Source organism: Crocodylus porosus, unplaced genomic scaffold, assembly GCF_001723895.1.
Source record: "Crocodylus porosus isolate Cpor-Errol unplaced genomic scaffold, CroPor_comp1, whole genome shotgun sequence".
NCBI classification, from domain to species: Eukaryota; Metazoa; Chordata; order Crocodylia; family Crocodylidae; genus Crocodylus; species Crocodylus porosus.
Genome location: NW_017728950.1, coordinates 13,030,587 through 13,051,942, shown reverse-complemented (window position 1 = coordinate 13,051,942; position 21,356 = coordinate 13,030,587). Strand labels below are relative to the sequence as shown.

The window sequence follows — 21,356 nt, the reverse complement described above, 5'->3', positions numbered from 1 at the left end:
ATCCTGTGACCCCAGCTGACTTCCTGCCCTTTGGGCAGGGGGCTGGACTCGATGATCTTCCGAGGTCCCTTCCAGCCCTAATGTCTATGAAATTTATGAAATCTATGAAACTTCATTTCCCTATGGGCATGTCCTTGGTTATTTAGGTTCACCTTCCATTAACCCAAGCCAAATCAGCCATTCTTTCATTTCTATAACTTACCTTGTAGCCATTGCCATTGTCCTTCTTTTTCCCGGAGGGGAGCCCTCCCAGGAATCAGTCAACTATCCTGTAGAGCCAGGAAGTAGTATGAAGAAGGAAAGAAAGTCAGAAATAGGAAGCCACAGAATTACTTTTGGTAGATTTCCTGTGCTTGCAATGATTTTCAACCTGAGTGTCTTGAGATCCTTTTATGGGTGCCTTGGGGTATCCCGCAATACAAGCACTGTTAAGTGTACCACTAACATCACATTTTAAAAATAACCCCAGAGATTTTAAATAGGAATCCACAGGACCACCTTCTGACCTGCTGGGGTCTTTTTGAGTTCTTTGCAACAAAATAATTACTCTATTATTCACCTGTATTCAAAAAAATGAGTTAGAATTAAGAGTTGGCATTTTACAAATGATGTAACTAGGGATCTAAAAATATTGAGAATGACTGCTGTAGCACCTAGGTAAAATTCAAACACACTGCAGAAGAGATTGGGGCAGGCTCAAACTCAGGCCTAGAACATCAGAGCTTCTGGATTTGGCTAGATTATCATTGGTAGTTGATTTAGAGGTGTTCAGTGTAGATTATCAGAATGTGTACAGCTGAGAATGACACTCAGATTAATCCCAAGTAGCAATGGAGACATACACCCATGTTGCTACATTCCCTCAGGGGAGCTGCAAACTGTTGTATTTTATTGGAAGGCTCCCTGGCTAAATTACATCTTCCCATGGTACTTCAAACAAGCACCAAACCTTGCTAACCTCATCACCAGAAACAAACTTCCTCAAGCCCAGAACACACCAAATGGATCCAGACCATGCCATGGCAAGAAATGCAAAACCTGCCAACATATCTCCAGTACCCCCACAATTACTACACCCCACAACAGAGCCATCAGCATTCCTGGATCTTACAGCTGCACCTCCAGAAATGTAATATATCTCATCCAGTGCACCAAATGCCCTGATGGAAAATACGTAGGAGAGACCAAACAACTGTGCACCAGAATCAGTGCAGACCGGAAATCTATCCAAGACAGGGATATCCAATTACCTGTTGGGGCATATTTCTCACAAGAAAACCACTCTCTCTCCAACCTCTCAGTCCTGATCCTCAAAGGAAACTTAAAAAGCATTTCTCAGAGATGAGCCTATGAATTCCACTTCATCAGCCTCCTGGACACTAAAATCATGGACTAAATATAGACATTGGATTCATGACACATTATAACCTGCCTGACATCTGACTCCCCAGGTATCTCTCCACTTTTCATCCCCCTTCTCTCTCTTCCCCCCCACCCCTGCCAGCCAGCCTGTCTCTCACCCATTGACTCCCCAATCTACATTTTCACTGACTACCTGTCTTGCATGCAGCCCAGCCCAGCCTCTGGCTTCTTTACTTTTCATTCTATCCAGGAAGAGCACACACCAACTGCTGAAATGTCCTTAGCCTGATGAAGGGTTTTTGAACCCAAAAGCTTGCTTAATAATTGTTTTCCAACTATTTAAGTTGGTCTAATAAAAGATATCAGATTCACGCAAAGAACCTTGTCTGCCTTTCTTCCTATGGAGCATTCTCTGGCACCATCATGAGGAAGGTTGCATTGCATTATGGGAGATGGAGCCCTTCAAGAAAAATGGTTTTTTTCCCCTCCAAATTTTGCAAGGGGAGAGGTGTGGGAATACAAATTTTCCAGGTGAATTATATTTTGGGGTGAAAAATCATTTTGTTAGAAATACCTGACCTCCAACTATTTGTAATCCCCTCTAAAATCAGAAATTACAGAGAAACACAACACTGAGAAGAAAAAGAGATGTAAATATATATAAGGAAAGTTATTTCAACCCTTTCTGGACACCTTAGGTGTTAGTTATTATTCCAAATGATTTCACCTGTTCATATGTTACCTGTTATGGGTGAAGACCAACTTCTGAATTCTTTATTGCAGGGTTTCTCAGAATGCATTTATACAGTGCATTACCCAATCTCACTTGAAGCTTCTAGATGCTATCACAACATAAACAAACAAGAACAGTATAATAATATAATTAATAAGAATCATATGTTTTAGTTTGACCTCTTACCACTTGTCACCATACTATTTAAAACAGGTTTATTCTATATGCATGAACAATGTTCTTTGTGTCTCCCTGAACTGAACTGAAGAATATTAGCCTGCTTAAAAAGAACCATTTGTGAAAGAGGGTAATGTCCTTGGTGAATTGAGTTTCTAGTCCAATAAATTTGGATCTGCATAGAAACTCAACCTTAGTAGTCCCCACCCAGAAATAGCCTTCACATGGCTTTCGAATTTCCGGGAAGGGGTCTTTAAGTGCTAGTCCTGAAAATGCGTAATATTTACTATCTAGTTTAATGATCCGAAAGGCTGTGCTGAATCAGAGGTAGAAATGTTAAAGTAATTACCCTGGAAAGTCAATTTAATGAATGCCCAATATGTGAAAGCATTATTTCTGTAATCTTTTATATTGCCCAATTTATCATTTTTATTGTTCATTTACTTATGTTATATAGTTCTGGTATGAATTATATTCTCTAATATTCCTTTTTCTTCAAATATGACTCGTTTGATAGATACAAAAAAAGAGATCCTTTTTAAAGAGAGTCTTTTGTACTTGGGAAAACTTTCAAATGTATATTTAAGCATAAATCCATTTACCTCTCAAATATTTTGGGATAACTTGCTATGTTCTTTGACTCTAATTATAATATGAATAAGGACTTTCATCTTTACTATGTTTTGTTTTTTTTCTGCTTAGTTCATAATGTGGTCACAATACGGAATATGTGGCTTTTAATATCAATTGTTAGCCCTTTATCTTTCCAGCCCTTATGCACATAATTTCAGTCACATGCATAATTTTGCTGATGTTATTGGAACTACTTATAGGAGTTAAGTGTGGGTATAAGTGTTGGTAAAATCAGAACCTCAGGCAGCTGATGTGGATGAAAAATATGTATTTGTGGTCTTGTTAGAAGTACAAAGCAAATAAACACATTTTTTCCTTCTACCTATCTTACAGGATACTAAAATACCTTATTTACTGACTAAATGCACCTTTCTTCCCAAAATTAGTCCTCCAAAATTGGGCACATGTCTTACGCAGGGAAGCTGATCTTTCTTCACTAGAATAGAAGCCTTGAGAAACAGAAGCAGGGTGAAACTGCTGCAAGATGTTACTGGGTGCATCTACAAATGAAGTTAACAAGACACAATAAACACAGTTCAGTTTGCACTGGAGTTTATTGTTCCTGGGCACAACATTTACACAAGGACTCAGGACTGCAGCACGTTGAGCTGGGGCTGAGCAGCCCCAGCTGGCAGAGGCCCCTAGGGGTCAACATGCTGCAGAGGGGCTGGCTGGGGCACGAAGGTGCTACAGTCCAGAGCTAGCCAGCAGGCAGGCTCTGCACTGAATCACCTTCAGGCCACAGCTAACGCCATCACTATCTACACATGCATTGCACTGTAGGATAGCACTTGTATTGGGCAGTGCTAATAATCTATGATGGAGTTAATTAGTTTACTCCAACCTAATAGCACTGCATGTGTAGATGGAGATGCTTTACTGTGGAGCTAATTAGGCAACTGCAGTAGGCATGTTGTGTAGGTGCCCCCACTGTCCTCACTCCAGCCTCACGGAGAGAGGGGACAAAGTTTATTCTTCAAGGTCTGAAGCTTGAAGTGGAGCTATAGGGTTAACCCTCTTACAGCCACAGGAACTGCAGTCAGGATCCTCCGCAGTCAGTATTCAGCCATGACTGGAAAAATCTTTGTTTCATTTGGCCTTTCCAAAAAAAGGCCTGTGTCTTAGTTGCCAGATATACAAGAAAAGATGGGAGTAGGAAAGAGAAAATGTGTCATCAGTCTATGAGTTTGAAATCACATTTCATTTTCACTGCACTTACCACACTTTCACCTGAATATTTCTGCAAGAAGATTTCATTTTCATGTACTTTTGGAAATAAGCACATCCTCAAAGTATGTGAATATACTTTTGTATGTGGAAATGATATGCTTATTATTTCAAATTTATAAAGTAGGCCCCATAAGTCCTGAACAGGACAAGTGAAGCTTTGTGCTAGACACCATATAAACAGAAAGGGCAACTCAGTGCATCTGCTCTGGGGATGCTCAGGCATTTGTCCTATAAATAATTCTTCTGGTAAAATGACTACCTATATGTAGAAAGAATAGCAGAAAACAAAATTATTTGAAAAAGTAATAAGAAATCAATAGAAGTGAATATTACAAGTAAAAGGGAGGACAAGATGGAGAAAGAAGGGGCTGGGTGAGTATTGCCAGACTTAAAAAATGGAAATATAGCATTGGAACATTAATATGATTATTTACTGTGAAAATGTAAAAAATAGCCAAGTGCAATTGCTTTTTTCCCCCTCCTTGGTACCTGATCCTGCTGGTATAAATAACAAGGATTTTAATCACTTTATTCAGTATCCTCTTTTAGGTCCTTAATATCTCATTTGAATTGCACTTCAGAATTGCTGTCCTCCGCTTCCATGACTAGAAGGACAGTTATGTCCCAAATTGGGCATGTAAAGATGTTATATTTGGATTGACCTAGCTATGGTTAGGTTGGTCTAAATGCCAATCTGTACAGATGTTTGGGGAACTTAGATCAGAGAAAAAATGGCCAGCCTGATGTAATTTAGTTCACCTGAGGAGGTGAAGTAAGTTAGATCAGGACTAGACCGTCCCAATTTAATGAACATCTGTACATGTTTGGAGTGTAGGCCCCGAGCAAGGAAAGCCTAGTTGTGCTTGTCCCAGCCTGGGGGCGGTGCTTTTCCTCCCCCCTCCCTACAATCCTGACTGAGCTATGTTTAGCCCCCTGATCCCCCAACCCCAGATGGATTCCAAACCCCTGCTCACCCACCAATGCCCCTGTAAACCTGTCACCCTCTCTGACCTCCCAACCACCCTGATCTTGCCCACCTTTCCCCACACCTTAACTTACTTAGATGGGTTCCCAATGCAGCTCTTGGCAGCAGCAAACATCTGCACAAACTGAACCTGATCTACCATCGCACTGTTTAAGCTGCATAATTGCAAACTGAGTCCCATGCACATGTGTACATAATCCCAAGTATGTCTGCCCACATATGGGATGACACAAAGGTAATTCAAGATCACCTGAAGTTGAAAAATTGACTGAATATAAATATATTTAAAAAAATTAAAGCAGTTTATCATTATACAAGGTTCAAATCTACTGCACAGATATAATATGACAAGACAGGTGGGTGCTCCAGCAATTGAAAGGTTTCTTTACTCAAGATTTTTCCCTTATATGCCATTTTCAGATTATGGAACAAGGTATCTGAGACTGGTAGAGATCTGGGAGTGGTAGATATCTGCAGGATCACTGCTACAACTGTGCCCTGAAACTATCTCTCTACACATGGACATATAATAGTGCTGGGTGCAGACAGAAGTGCATTGTAACTCAGAACGCTTTTCAGGAAGTGTACTGAGTTATAACAATTCCATGGACTAAATATAAATTCACTGTTGTTTCTTTGTGGGAGGAGAATCTAGCTACTGGCTTCCAGCCTGCAGCCAGTTCCTCCTAGCAATGGCCCTGCCTCCCTTCCAGCCTTTCCCTGTTTTCAGAAGGGGGTGGGGGGGCAGAGGGAACTCATTCTAGGGGTTCCCCAGCCAGTGCTGGAGGGTGGGGTGGGTGAATTGGAACTCCCACCACCTTGAAGGGCTCCAATATACCCACCCAAACCCCAGTGGGGGCTGAAAAAACCCAGACTGAACTTCTTCTGCTCCCTTTCTCCTCTCCTATTCTGAAACCTGCAACAGGCTGGGAGGCAGGACAGATATAGAAGTGGCTATGTTTTGAAATGGTTACGTCTATGTCTTTATCTAATCTCCTTTGCAATGAGGGTTCAGAATTTCACCCAATCAGCCATCTTTGAAGTGGTCTGCAGCCATACACTTGTGTTTGGTCATGGCTATAAACCACTTTCTGTGGCCAGACCAGATGAGAATTGTCACTTCTGTCTGTGCCCACTAGTGCAACACTGAAGGACTGGAGAGGAACAGCAACATCAGTAAGGAGACGAGAGTAGAAAAGTAAAACCATTATGAGTTATGAATGTAGCGCCAGCAGTGGCATCATGGTGGAGAGATCATTCTTCCTGTTGCTGCAATTAAAGGACAGTACAAATGAGAAAACTGGTTTGCTGACTATTCCAGCCATTGAGAGCATCATGAAAGATTCTTTATTACCAATAGCTTCCTCTCCTCTCCTCTCTTCCAGATGACAATATTGGGCCCAGTTCAAAATGCTTGGTAAAGTCTGAGCTGCTTCTGATCTGGAAAAATGACAGCGTTCTGATGTTCCAAAGGTGTGGCTGTTCCAAATCAAACAATTGGACCATTAAAGCCTACAAGATAAGCTGAGACCCCGTGATGGCCTGACTGAGATGTTGACATATAGAATGCCTTTTTGTAGCCTGATTATACAGAGAAGCAAAAGAGAAAAGGACTATGTGTGCTCCAGTGCTGTCAAAAGTTTGGTAATTAAGAAGCCACTGGTCAAGTAAGCTGTTCAACAGCAAAGAACTTAGAGGTGTTGCTCTCAGCAGATATAGCCCCTAAGTCTGAGTCCAGGCCTTACAAATTACACCAAGACAGACTTTCCTAGTGATGGACACAAAACAAAAACGGGAAAAGAGAGAGTAATAATCATCTCTCTCTGACCTGCAGGCCTATCTGCACATACTAACATGGGAACTTTGGTTTATCAAATCACTGACAGAGGAAGGATCTAGGCTCTTTCTTGCACCCACTAATCAGCACTATTTTCTGAAAATATTGATTCAGGTCCCTAAGATCTGTTTACAGATTGTGCTGTGACACCAATCATTTGATATAATATTATGGTATAAAAATTACTTAAAGGAGAGGATTATAATATTTAACATTAATGTACTTCACAACTGAATTAGTCATTTCTGGGCAAGATAAATGTAGTATCAAAACCCTACCCAACATTAATGATTACTAAAGGCCATTGATGGTAACCGTGGAGAAAACAGAGTAAGCTTTAAGAATCATTAGCATGGATTCTCCCTGTGGGAGTGGCTAGGGAATACCTCAGCTTTTAGGAGATTGGTCATCTGTTCCCAGGCCATGTGACTCCTCCACCAGCTCAATCTTTTTGCAGCTCAAAAAAATCTTAAAACATTGATCCTGCCGGTAAATATTCTACTGGGGACTCAAAAGTCACAGTCCACAGATGTGAAGGGTTCATTCACACACACATGGGACAAATAACAGCTTAGCAGGAATGGTTTACAATCCTTGTGGACTCCTGTAGAGCTAATAAGTCTAGAAATACCACTTGAATGGAATCATATGATAATCATATGATTATATTTTTGATACACTGCATAGTGCTTAAGTATAAAAATAAAAAATGCATTAGAGCTTAGGCTTTCCTTTATTGTATCGAATTAAATCAGATTTAATGCCTAGTTGTGTGTCATGCAGATCAGATCCATTTGTACAAGACTGTACAGTGTGAAGCTGGTTCAAATGAATGAATAGCTTTCTCATTACTTCACCCTATTCTGCTGTCTCTTTTCCTGTCCTTTGTAATGTAATGCAGGACAGCTGTGGCAGTGAAGTGAATATTAACTAACCCTAGCGCCTCAGCAGATTGCGACTTTAATCCCTGCAAATACCACTAAAATCAAAATTTAATTACATTCGGCGTAGCTCTGTTAATGCCTGAAAAATATTTAACAATTAGTGGTTGGCTTAATTAAGCAAACTGCCTTTCACAAAGCAACCTGAAAAGTTTCTCCCCCTATTTTATCCCTCAGACTAATTAGTCTGATGTAAGCTTACAGCACTTCATTTACTGTTACTGAGTCTGCCGCTTAGCTGATCCAGTTTCTGGGGCTTAACAGTCTGTAATGGAAGGAGAAGTTGTAAAGAGAGAGAAGGTAACTGAACACTGCTACTCAGTAAAAAAAAAAACTCCAAAAAACCAAAAACACCCCCGAAAAAGCCTTTTAGTAAACCACTAAGCATCATTATCTATTTCTTCATGCTCTGGTATATACTTCAAAATGACAATCTGTTCCATCATGATATTATTGATACAAGTTCAGTATGTGTTGAATACCATGTCAATTAAGGTACAGCCACTTCTATGAAAGCACACTGCTTTATGCAGCCAGAATATAAAAAGGTGTTTACATCTAAATTACCAGGGAATGGGTAACTCTGAAATAGTTTGAATTAGGTATTTGTTTTGAAAATCTCCAATAAAGACAGAGAACTGTATAGCAGAAGGTGTTTCAAGGGTGACTTCAGTAATTAATTCTTGTTGTTTTAATTAAAATGATGTAACTTTGACCTTGTTTTGTTTGTGCTCTTCTGATGCACCATGCACTGCCGTTGTTCCTTTGCATTTCACAGAACTTGCATTTCTGAATCTCTTCCATGAGACTCTATAATTACAGATGTGTCCTTGTTTGTTTGCTGAAAAAAAAACCTAATAGGGTTACAAAACTTACACGTATTACTAGAAATTACTATAAAATGTTTTTTGGATTCCAAAATTGCCATTCAATACACTAGAAAAGACCCCCATAATTTATTGTTGAACAGTCAAAAGATTAAGATCTAATTTCCTGGCATGATTTTTCCAAGTGATACCAGACAGGTTAGGTTCATTTAACTTTAGTGGCAGATATTTGCCTGAAGGCACTTAATTATACAGATGTCCTTTTTCAACTTTTCAAGATTAATATTAAACACCGTGGTTTTAACCATTATACATCTGCTGTGTTCAAAAATTAATCCAATTTTTGCCCAGGGTATGTGTGTTTATTGTGGAAGTTAGTATTTTGTTTCCATTTTGATGCACACTCAAGTAATGTTCAATAGTATAACATAAAAGAATATTGCAAGTCCCTCAATAAGAAACACTGTCTACACTGAAGCCAAAAATCATTATTTTGTTGTTGCTGTCCTTGAAGAGCTGCACTTCAGATGACCCAATCTACTATCCTGAAATCCAAAATGTTGTTCTTTGAAAGGATTTATTGGAAAGCCTTTTGAATAAGCATGCCTTATACATAAGCGTTATCACATTCAAATTAGGTAGAAAAGTGGAGAATGCAGGTTTACTGCTAAATAAGCTAAATTACAAGTAAAATGCATTAAGAAATCAGATTGCCTTAATCCACATATGGAAGGCACCCTGATTAAAACTAGTTTAAGTCAAAATATTCTGTTTCTTTCTTGTGCCTGTCTTCCTTTGGGAATCGTAGTGAAACTAGCTCTGTCTACTCTTTGCAAAGGGTGGGCATTATGTTCTACAGCTGAGTTCCTGGTTTTCATCTGAGCTTTAAATTTTACACTCTCCTTGTCATTCTATTCCCTTCCCCCCATTTCAAAATGCTTTATTTTTTATTCAGGCTTTTTGTTGTTCAAAATATTAAAAAGGAGTAAGATTTAAAGTTAGTGTGAACTGGTATGACTGAAACAAAAATTATACATAGTTTGGTACAATTCAACCTAATTGGTAGCACTTGCTTCCAGGCTCATGGTTGATTAAGAATGGGGATTAAATTACCATCATAATACTGAAAAGGTAGTCCATTCAGGTCATGGTTGAAATACTGTATGTTGACTGAAAAATGTGAAGAAGCACCTGGCAGGTATATAAATCCTCTAATGAAACAGTTTGGCTTCTTATAAAGAGGAAAAAATGAAATATTACAAAATTGAAACAGATGTAAAATTTATTTTACCCCCATCCTCAAAAAAACTGATTTATCTAATGGTCTATGTGACATTTGTATCAACTTCAAATGCTTTTGACTATGTAGCGATGTACAAATAACTATCGTCTTGTGAATGTATGCCTGCATTACTGTTAAGCAAATGTTCTTTCACCATCAAATTCCACTTTTCCAGTATGTTTCCTCACTGAAAAAAACCCATAACAGTTTTCCTTAATGATATAAATAATCCACTTGTCATTGTCTATTATACATCTTTTCCATTCTCAAAAGCCATTACTGCTTTTGGGTTTTTTTTAGTTAAATGCTTAAGAATTTCATAATGGCATAATATACTTAAATAGCCTTTGAATTTCAATGAAAAAGAGCAGTGTGTGTTAAAAGCCAAACAGAGATGATCAAACTCAATCCACTTCAATTCTTCTGTCACAACTTTTCATCTGAAAAAAATGAACTAGAACTCTTTCGTGCTGTTTCCAGGGGGGGATCATGATATAAGGTCAAAAGTTTTGCCTTTGTCAAATGCATTAAAAAAAGAAGAAAATCAAGATTAGAATTTATGATAAGCTTAACAAAGAGTGTAAAATTGTTGCAAACCTCAAGCTACAATTAATGTACAAAATAATTTTGGGGTATTGATATCTAATGGAAAAATTCTGCTGCTGGGTGCATGCATCCATTCCACTTATTGGATTTGATGAGACCTGCATACCTCTCATAGATACCCATGCATATATTGATAAAATACCTGTGGACTAGATGCATACCTGATATGAACTGGCATTAAATACTTAAAAAAACCCAAAAAACAATGGCACCGTGCCATTTCAGACCACTTAGAGAACCAGGCCCAGTTCAAGGGGATGGTGGGGAAAGGCTGGGGATGGGAGCAGGGTGTCTGGGTTATATTATTGCAAGTAGTGCTGCAGTGATTCAGGGCAGAGCTGCAAATTTTAATGTACCTTTAAGGTATAAAGATCACCCTCCCAAAACAACGTGACCAATCAAGCATTCTCAGGAGAACTAACAGAGGCAGCTAGTACTAGAGACATGATTGTCATGGATGACTTCAACTACCCAGACATCTGTTGAGAAGACCATTTGGCTGCCTCTAGCAGGTCAGCCACCTTCCTGGTGACAATAGATGATCTGCTTCTGACACAGGTTGTGGAAGAGCCTACCAGGGGCAAGGCCACCCTGGACTTAGTGCTGACCAAAGGGGGGACATCATAGATGACCTAAGGATTGGTGGTATTCTGGGCAACAGTGACCATGACCTGATAAGGTTTACCATCCACCATAAGACTGGGAAGTTAGTCACCAGAACAGAAGTCCTGAATTTCAACAAGGCAAATTTTGGCAAACTCAAGAGGCTTATTGGAGATGGCCTCTGCAACCGGCATTTGGATGATCTGGGGGTGCATATCAGTGAACAATGATGCTTCCTTAAGGAGATAACTCTCCTGGCTCAAAAACAGGCCGTCCCCACACACGCAAAAATCAGGAAGAGAGCCAGGAGACCTGCTTGGCTCACCAGTGACATTAGGGAGCTATTGAAAAAGAAAAAGAAGTGTATATGCAATGGAGGAATGGCTCAGCAACAGGGAGAAATGCACCCATATTGCCAGGTCCTGCAAATACAAGATACAGAAAGCTAAGACAGGCCTGGAGATCAAACTGACAACCAGTATAAAGGACAACAAAAAGTCTTTCTATAGATACATAAGGAACAAAATAAAATTGGGCTCCATTGTGGGACCTCTACTGAATACCAGGGGCAGCCCACAGTCAACATATGCAAAAAGGCAGAACTCCTGAATACATACTTTGTTTCTGTATTCCTGAAACCCAGCAGGGGCTGCTCATCTTACTAGAGGCTCAGGGAACAAGGGGAAGGTAACAACCTACATGAAATCAGCCCAGAATGAGTGAAGGATTTTTTACAATGCTTGGACATCTTCAAGTCCGCCTGACCAGATGACCTGTATCCAAGAGTCCTGAAAGAACTGGCCAAATGTAGAGCAGTGCCATTGGCCAAGCTATTTGAAGAGTCATGGAACTCAGGCATGGTCACAGATGACCAGAAGAAGGCCAATGTGGTGACTACAGGCCAGTCAGCCTGACTTCAGTCCTGGGTAAAATCTTTGAAAAATTAGTTAGGGAAGCCACCAACTGCAAGCTGTTAATGGATGGGGTGCTAAACAGCAACTAACCTGGCTTTGTTGAGAGCAGATCATGCCTGATGAACCTTCTGCAACCAGGTCACTAACCATCTGGGCAAGAGACATGAGGTTGATGTCATCTACTTAGACTCCAGCAAAGCCTTTGACTCTGTCTTCCATGGGATTCTCTCTAACAAACTGGAGAGTACTAACCTGGACCAGTTTATAGTGAGGTGGGTAGACAACTGGCTCAGAGGACTCTTCCAGAGAGTTCACAGATGATACAAAGCTGTGGGGAAACATGGGCACACCAGAGGATAGGGCAAAAATCCAGGAGGACCTTGACAGACTGGACATATGGGCAGAATGAAATCAGATGAAGTTTAACAGGGAGAAGTGCAAGGTCCTTCACCTGGGTAGGAGGAACTATTACCACAGCTAGACAGTGGGTGGTGGCCTTCTGGCTGGTACAACATCTAAATGAGACCTGGGCATCACGATTGACTGGAAGATGAATATGACCCAACAGTGTGACACAGCTGCCAAAGGGCCAATAAAACTTTGGTTTGCATCAGCCACTGTGAGGCTAATAGATCCAGGGAGGTACTCCTTCCTCTCTATTCAGCATTGGTTCTCAGCTGGAGTACTCTGCCTGGGTCAGGGCACTGCACTTCAAGAAGGGCATAGATAAGCTCAAGAAGGTACAGAGAAGGGCCACGCATTTGATTACAGGCATGGAGGACAGACTCCAGAAACTGGGCCTGTCCAGCCTGAGGAAAAGCGGGCTGAGAAGTGACTTGATAGCTGCCTACAGGTACCTCAGGGGAAGCATCAAGAACTAGGAGAGCAACTATTCAGAAGGGCATCTCAAGGGAGGACAAAAACCAAGGGACATAAAGTAATAGAAGGTAAATTCAGGTTGGATGTAAGGAAAAACTCCTTCTCTGCAAGGGTCACCAGAGTCCGGAACGTGCTGCCAGCAGAGATGATGCAGTTGCCCTCCTTGGAGGTGTTCAAGATGAGTCTGGACAGGCACTTTCCTGATCTCATCTGACCCCAATACTTCCTGCCCATGGCAGGGGACTGGACTTGATGATCATACAGTTGTATGATTCTAACTGTCCCAGGGTACATAAGCCACCCCTCCCTATCTATATTTTCTTACTGCTTCAATTTGGCAAAGCACAGGAGGAGAGAGGAATCATTTGCAGACTGATTCCCAGGAAAAGTTCTACTGGAGAAAGAGGAAACTCAGTCAGATTTCCTACTCGTCACCTATGTGGAGAGGATCATAGGAAATGGGGTGCAGAAGAACCTCTATAGAGTTTCCTGTGCATCAATTGTACTTAGCTCAGATGATTACTTAACACACTACAAAGAGGGGTGGATGATGGGGGAAGCACAGCCGCCAGCAAAGATGATGCTCAGAAAGCTTCAAGGATAGGGTGAACTGAGCAACTGTGGGGAAAGGCTGTAGGATTCTAAGATGGCTGGCTGGCAGATCAGGACAGGACAGCAGATCTAAATACGAGTGTAGGCATTTCTTTAAGGAAGCCCAGGGAAGGCTGCTGTAATTTAGGGCCCCAGAGGTCTTCATGTTTTAGCTTTGATCTTCCCAATTTGGCCATGGTCTTGGTCCTTTCTCTCCCTTGTATTACTCCAACTTTTTCCAGAAGTTTCTGAAGACAGATAGGATCAGATTATATAGGAGTTCCACAGCTGGCCAGAATAATTTTAACCTTTAACAGGTTTTGCAGCATTGTTTTGGGTGCTTCGGGTAGGCCTAAGGAGAGGAGAGTTGTAAGGGGGAGTTGTGAAGGGGAGATTATTAAAAAGTTTTACCTTTGAATGTTAGAGAGAAGGCCTACAGCACTATCTCTGCAACCTCTCTTCCCTTCCCCTCCCATCATCACTGCCTCCTTCCTAAAACTGATTTTCAGGTAGGATAAATAGGCAGGTGTAGCTTAAAGAACCTAGTAAGACAATGCCAATTTATACCTGTTGTGCTTCAGTTTCTTGACTTTTTCTTATTTATAGAAAGTTCCACTTCTCCCCTGCCTCTCTTATGTTCCCCCAGAACACTTGGAGGAGGAGATTAATCCCCAAATAAAGGTAGTGGAAATGTAAAAAAACCCCAAAAAACAACCCCCCCCCCCAAAAAAAAAACTATTGTCCTTTCTTTGACTGAGCTAAGTTTTGTTCTGATCTAACAGATCACATGACTGACTTTATCCTTTTAAAGAATATACTATTCCTATTACTTTAATTTCATCAGTACACATCAGTTGGCCCAATTAGACTTTTGCTTTTGCATGTATGTGAAAAGACAGGCACTTTGTGTGTAAGAAAAATAAGATATGAACACGAACTTTAAAAGATCTGAATAATAGTAATGAAAAATATTCTCAAGTTTCAAAAACAGATGGAAGGATCAGTGATAGATGCCATTTTTAATGTGTTTTTGGCACAGGGAAAGACGATAAAAGAATGCCAAGAAATGTTGTAAAACTTAATACAAATGTTGGTTGGCAGCCTTAAGCAATCGTACAGAAAGGTAGATTACTTACTGATAAAAGGGGTGCGTGGTGAAATAATTTGTATTTGTGCATTCCCTTTGTATCTTAAAATTAAATCTATCCAATCATGCACTCAACAGATGTAATAGCAGGTTTTGATGACTTTTGCAAAACATTAAGTAGTAATTAGGAAAGCATCCAAACCTACTCAGCAAATTAATAGGTCTAGAAAGTTCATATTGGATTTGCTTTTTATTTGCATGCTATGATCATTTTCTGTGAATAGGCCAGGCTCTTACAAATGTTACAAATCAGTTTAATATATAGGAAAGTGAGTTTAGTGTTACAAATACACAGAGTGTTTAAAATCAAATTAGAATTGCCCATATTGGAATCTCGCTCTCTTTTTTTATCATTGAGACAACATCATTCATTATTTTCCAACAGACTGGCACGTTTGAAAATGTCATTTGTTCAAAAATGTTTTACTTGCTTCCCAGTAACACTGTTACTAGCTCAGATCAAAATCCAATTCCTCTAGTGCTGCATTGGTGTACAGTTAGAGTATTATTTTTACCCCTTTTCTGTCATCAGGCAAAGCTAGATGTAATAAAGGGCACATCAATAAAATGTGAACTTTAGCTGACATCGTGCTCCTAGCCTCCTCAACCATTCCCCCCCCACCATTTTCAAATCTTATCAAGATGCTTATTAAGAGAATTAATGCAAAGGCATTTTACTGCACACAGATTGTACTAACACCGTGCATTCAGGGTGACCATAAATAATGCTATCTACCTATATTATTAGTATGATATGTAGCAAATAATATCAGTTACCTTTCAAAGAATTTACTTGAGACTCTTAACTCCCAATGCTTGAGAGCATAATGATAATAAATCAGTTCCTGTGTCATTACTGTCATTTATGAATGCACTTTTCAGAAGATTGTAAATTAGTGTCCACGAGCATTGGTTTCAGTTGGAAACTTTGGTTCTAGCCCAAGTTCCAAGCCCTGAATCAAAGACAGTACAGCCTGCTGAGTTGCTTTTCCTGGAGGACTATCAAAGAAATTAAAACCGCAAAAATTAAAGGAACATTAGAAATAAAGTTAATATTCTGATGTTAGCTATTCATACTATACCTAATATCACATATGATGCTCTGAACCTCAGTAGTCTAACAGAGTTTTCACTAAGGAAGACCAATCTGATTTTTCAAGTTTTAAGGTACATTTGCTTGATTAATGTGCCTTTCCACTTCCAGTCCAAGCAATTGCACTGAAATGAAAGTAAGATTATTCAAACAGGATTTCTGGCACTCAGAAAGTACTGGAAATCTTCTGGAAGTCTATATTCAGGATTTTTTTTTCAATGTTCCAATGTAATTTCCACATTCTGTGAATACACTTGGAAGAATATCTAAATTGCTGAATTTCCTTCCTGTGGTAAATTGATCACATTTAAAGTTATTGAAATACATGTTTTTCAAACTCAAAGAAAATATCCATATCAAAACGGGTTTTCTGTCTTGCCAGATGACTATCTGCAGCAATAATGTAAATATTTTTGCATTTAGTAATATTGTGTTTTATAATTACATCATCCTGGTGTTGTTCTTTTAATAATGTCATGAAACCATAAACCCTAAAGACAAAACTCTTTCAGTTTCAGACTCTGACTGACAGTGGTCATATTGGTACATTTTTTTTATTAGGGAAGGAAGGCAGTACAGAATATAATAAAGTGATAGAACCCATATGCTTTCTGTGCATCCATGGTAAAACATGCAAGTTCACTGCACATTAGAGAGGCTATACATTTTAGTTCTGGTTCAGAAAGTACACTTAGCTCATTAATGGGGATGTGTGTTGCTTACGCATAAAACCGGTATGCTAAGAGATTCTCCTCCCTCCCCCTCTTCTTTTTTTTACTAGAGTGATGAAGGCCTATACATCTTGAGTGAGGTCATTTCATTTGCATAGAGCCTACTTCAGGTTCCTGCAACATGGAAGCTTCAAGTGGCCAAGTACATGGAAAATGGTGCTGTGTGCCTGGGATACAGACTCTGTTCTGTTTTCAAATATACCAGCAAAGGCAGGAATATCTAAGCAAGGTAAAAAGGGAAGCAAAAAGGGAGCATTTGTACTTTCCTATATCCTGAATAATTAATCCTGCCTTAGTGATGTAAAGAGGAAACAGCCATTTTTATAAGCCATAGGCTTGAGGACTTCAGGGCACTGGGAGTAGAGCTTTGAATTCTGATCCAACCCCAACAATTTCTACATATTTCACTATGCAAAACCATTTTTGCTCAGTCTTGCAAAGGGTTACATAAATTTCACTTTGCAGAGGAATTTTCCTAGCATATAGTACTCTGCTATTGATGTCTGATAAGACCCAGATAATGAAAAGATAAAATTAAAAAAAACCTGACAGTAGTAACAGAGGGGTCTAAATGATCCTGAGACACAAATTTACAGGCATCTGCCAGCAAGGTCAAGGAAGAAGATCTAATACTCTTATGTCGGTACTAGAATGAATCTTCCAGGAGGTGGGCATCTGGACTCTGCCAAGATCTGCAGTACTGGGATACATAGGCGAGTAGAAAAAAGAATTATAACATTACCCAATACCTAGGAAAGGAACAACAGTATCAAGATGTGCAAGACACTGTGAGTACTTCTGGATTGTCTATTTAATGGAAAAGTTTTATTTCCTTTAAGTAATCCTATCTAAATATATATTCATTTCTTATATGGGAAGTATTGTACTTAGAGATAATAGTGAAAGAGTAGTTTCTTATTTTACAATATAGAGAATTCTAAGGCGGTTGTTCAGTAAATCAATTTACTTCAGCTAACCCATAAATTAAGGGAAAATATAGAAATGATAGAACACACACACATTTATGCATCTGATCCATGTGCAATATTATTGTGATGGTTCATAAATATGGGAGAACTGTCCAAACAACACATTTGACATGGATTTGTAATAGTTTCATTACTAAGACTGCATTTCTGTGGCTCTCAATAGATGTTGAGAATCAGATTGTGTCTGTGCCATTGTTTCTGAGCAGAACCAGATATTTGTTCATCACAAATCAACAAAGTAATTTACAGATCCACTTCCTGGAAGTTTTAATTACAGCTGGTTGGAAATTTTCTGATGAAACAGTTTCAATGATTCACAGCATTCAAAATAGTTTGCAGCTTAAGACAAGTCACTTTTCTGGTTGGTTACTGAGGAAAATGGGCTTCTAGTGTCTATGGCTGTGGGTCGCTCCACCAAGCCAGAGCTTCAAGCCTCCCTGCCACAAAGCAAAAGAGACCAAAAGCCATGAGCTGTATTGCTTCAACCAGGATGCACATCTCAGATCTACATTGTGAAGGCTGGAAACCTTTAAGGCACATGTCACAAGAGGCACAAACAATCAGTCTGTGGGTGTGTCTACACAAGACATTTACTGTTGAGTTCCCTAATTAGCTCCACAGTAAAATGTCACTGTCTACACATGCAGTGCTGTTAGGGCAGAGTAAACTAATTAACTCCACCATAGGAGTAGTTTCCTATGGTGGAGTTATTTATTCCACTGCAATGCACGTGTAGACACTGACCCAGCTGGCTAGCCCCACACTGAAAGACTCTCGTGCCTCAGCCAGCCCCTCTCCACAGCACTTTATGCTGGGCAGGAGCAACCCTAGGCCAGTAGGCTGACTGCTGGGGCCCTCTGCTAGCTGCACTGCTCCGACCTGGCTTAACATGCTGCAGTCCTGGGCATATACGGAAATGTCGTGCCCAGGAGCAATGAACTCTGTAGCACATGTAGATATGTCCTGTATATAGCACGTGGCAGATTGGGAAGGGGTCAGGTAGCACAGCAGCAGCTAGGGCAGCAGCATAAAGCAGAGCAGCAGATCAGGCAGGGAGCACAGGGAAGAGAGCATAAAGCAAAGCAGAAGATTGGGAAGAAAAGAACTGTCGTGACACTCAGGAGGAGGGAGGGAGCATAGAGCTTAATTTGTGGCACATCTGCCAAAAAGGTTGGCCCCCACTCCCCTAAGTCTTAGGGCTTTCAGGCCTTAATCAGGAACCTGGCAATCCTAGAATAGGTTCCAAGGTCCATAGCTTCAGGGCTGCCCTGCAGTTCAGATTGCCTCAGCTCAGAAATCTTGGGGCTGTGAGATCCTTAAGCCAATGGATGTCCCAGGTTGCCTAAAACCAGCTCATAGCAAGTGAAACTTGTGAAGACTATCATTTTTGTTCAGCAGATTCTGGGGCTCTAGGAAGTATAATTCATTAAGGGAACCCAAAATATATTGCAAAAGAAATTTTCAGCTGACACAAAGTAGTATAGACCGTGCTTATGCTAGTTGTCTCCTCCTTTGGCCAGTGATCAAAGGGAGGAGAAGCTCCATTGGGATGTGGATGGGCAGAGTGCAGCTGTGCTGTGTCAATTTATAGCCATGTAAGGTTATTTTAGGGCATTATCTATCTGGTATAAATTTGGGTGGCTCTTAGGATGCTGCCAACTCATTCACGTTGCCTGGGGCCTTAGCAAATGTATAGAACTTGTTTGGGTCTACATGGCTGTGTCTACATGAGACGCTGGTGGCATCGCTTCATGACACAGTATGCTACTGTACAGTAGTAATGAGCTACTGTGCAGTCAGCATCTCGTGTAGACATGGCCCATGAGATCTAGAATTAAGATTCTTTTGCTTCAGCTGAAGTTAAAGTCACTTTTATATATACATAAAATAAGGATGCCCTTTATGATTAAGCATCCAAATACAAATATACCCCGCATTTATATCCACAAATAATTTCTGAAATACTTTGCAGAGATAATTATCACGTGTCCTAATGAAAGAGGAATAAGGCAGAGTTGTGTCACAAAAAAGTCTTAGTATCTATGTCAGGAAAGTACAGAAGAACAAAAACTTCCAAAGGCTAGAAAAATGTTAACCTCACATAACAATAAAAGTGCCGTGAACACCACAGAGCAAACAGTTTTTGCTCAGAGCAATTAGGAAGCGTGGGGATGGTGAAATTCTAGGAACAAGTTAGCTCCAGAAGGCTTGTAAAGTTTAAAGGGCCAGAAACAATGTCCAGCAGAGAAGTTGTGGATCCTGCTGGTGCAGAATGAGGATAATTGGTGGGAAAAGCTCAGTTCTCAAAGAGTTTAAGTGATTTAAATACACAGCTAATAAATTGCTTGGATGCTTATGCACATTGAACCTGAATTCTGAACGGTTTGGGATTCTCTGGTCACTAGCCCTACCTTAGCTATTGTAGATATCGAAAGGTACACATTTGTTAAATTTGCTTTATTAGTGTGCACAATTTTACTAACATACCTACTAGTATGATATAGCACGTATAAAAAGAACAAAAACACAAGATGTTGACTTTTTTTTCTTCTGCTGAAACACTTAAGGTCTTCCTATTTCCCTTTTCAGACAAACTGTTCCTTTCTTCATTCCTTTTTTGACGTAATAAAAAAATGGACTCAGATTATTTATTAGAATGCCCACGAGTCTGAGTGGCTTCAGATTTGATTATAAAAGTGTTGTTCAGCTCTAATTTCTGAGCAATCAAAGCAAGCTTTAGTTGATGTTTCAAAGAACAAGGTTTAATTATTTGAGAAGCAGTTTCCCTGGATTGCAGAGTATACAGTTGTTTTGGAAATAATACTTTTTTTAAAATGAATTTATACAGAGAAGCAAGCAAAACAGACCTATCCAGTGTATGCTGCAGATACAGATATATCATGAGTGACATGAATTGGAAAAATCATTTTGTATCTGTTAGCCACTTGATCGTAAACCAAAACATAAAAGAAATATTCTGATAAGCAATACTTATCTTTCTGCTAAAAGACCACTAATGTAAACATATGCTCTTTAACTCTCAGATTATTCAGCAGCTCTCCTTATGCCAGGCCGTTTTCGGTGATATTTTGAAATGGAAAATCACACCTTCCTTGGTTCTGACTGGATGCGAAGGCTCATCACCTCCATTTGTAACTCAGCTAGCTTCCTTCAAGGTCAGAATTCAGGTTTTCGGATTTAGCAACAGAGAGTACCTCAATTACCTGTTCTTCATTTCCAATTCAGACTGTTCTCAGCAACAGCAGAGCAAGGACAGAGAAAGTTGTATGATAAGAAGCCAAAATAAAACAATGCATTTTTTTTTTTAAGATATCACTAAAGGAAGTACCATTCAATCAGTCTGAAGTTGGTATAAATTAAGGTGATCCCCTTTCATATTAAACTGTTCTGTATTTCTAGCAGGCAGTTTATGACATTTTCCTTCTTCATGTGCCAGACTATATATATTTTAAAAACTTAATGGGAAAATCTCTCTCTTTGCCTTCATCATTTTCCAAAACCAATTTTGATCAAGTTAATCCTTCATGCCAGCTCTCTCACAGGTATGTACAACTGATCTCTCATTCAATGTCACTGCCAATTGCTGTTTTTAGCTTAATAACTCCCAAAACTTGGAGGAGAAGCCTAGGTGAATATTTGTAAGCCATCAAGTACAAAAACCTGTGTGAATTATTCATATCAGGTCATATTGTGCCTTTGATCTGTGCATTCAACTGTTATTGACATCAGTGGGAGATTTGGGCATGTAGATCAAGGGCAAAAACTTACTGAAATT

General features: G+C 39.7%; 1 long non-coding RNA gene across 2 annotated transcripts in view; it reads right to left on the bottom strand.

Annotated features, from left to right (window-relative positions):
- Positions 1-15,898, bottom strand: part of LOC109323725 — a 27,258-nt gene extending 11,360 nt beyond the window's left edge. The window contains exons 1-7 of one of the 2 annotated variants that reach the window (XR_002104731.1): positions 15,525-15,898; positions 8,615-8,739; positions 8,101-8,163; positions 6,475-6,560; positions 3,261-3,354; positions 2,105-2,204; positions 203-269 (exon numbers count right to left, since the gene is read on the bottom strand). This is a non-coding gene — a long non-coding RNA (uncharacterized LOC109323725). Of the gene's footprint in view, positions 1-202; positions 270-2,104; positions 2,205-3,260; positions 3,355-6,474; positions 8,164-8,614; positions 8,740-15,524 lie in introns of both variants that reach the window. The other variant, XR_002104730.1, reaches the window with a different exon arrangement.
- Positions 15,899-21,356: the final 5,458 nt, after the last annotated feature.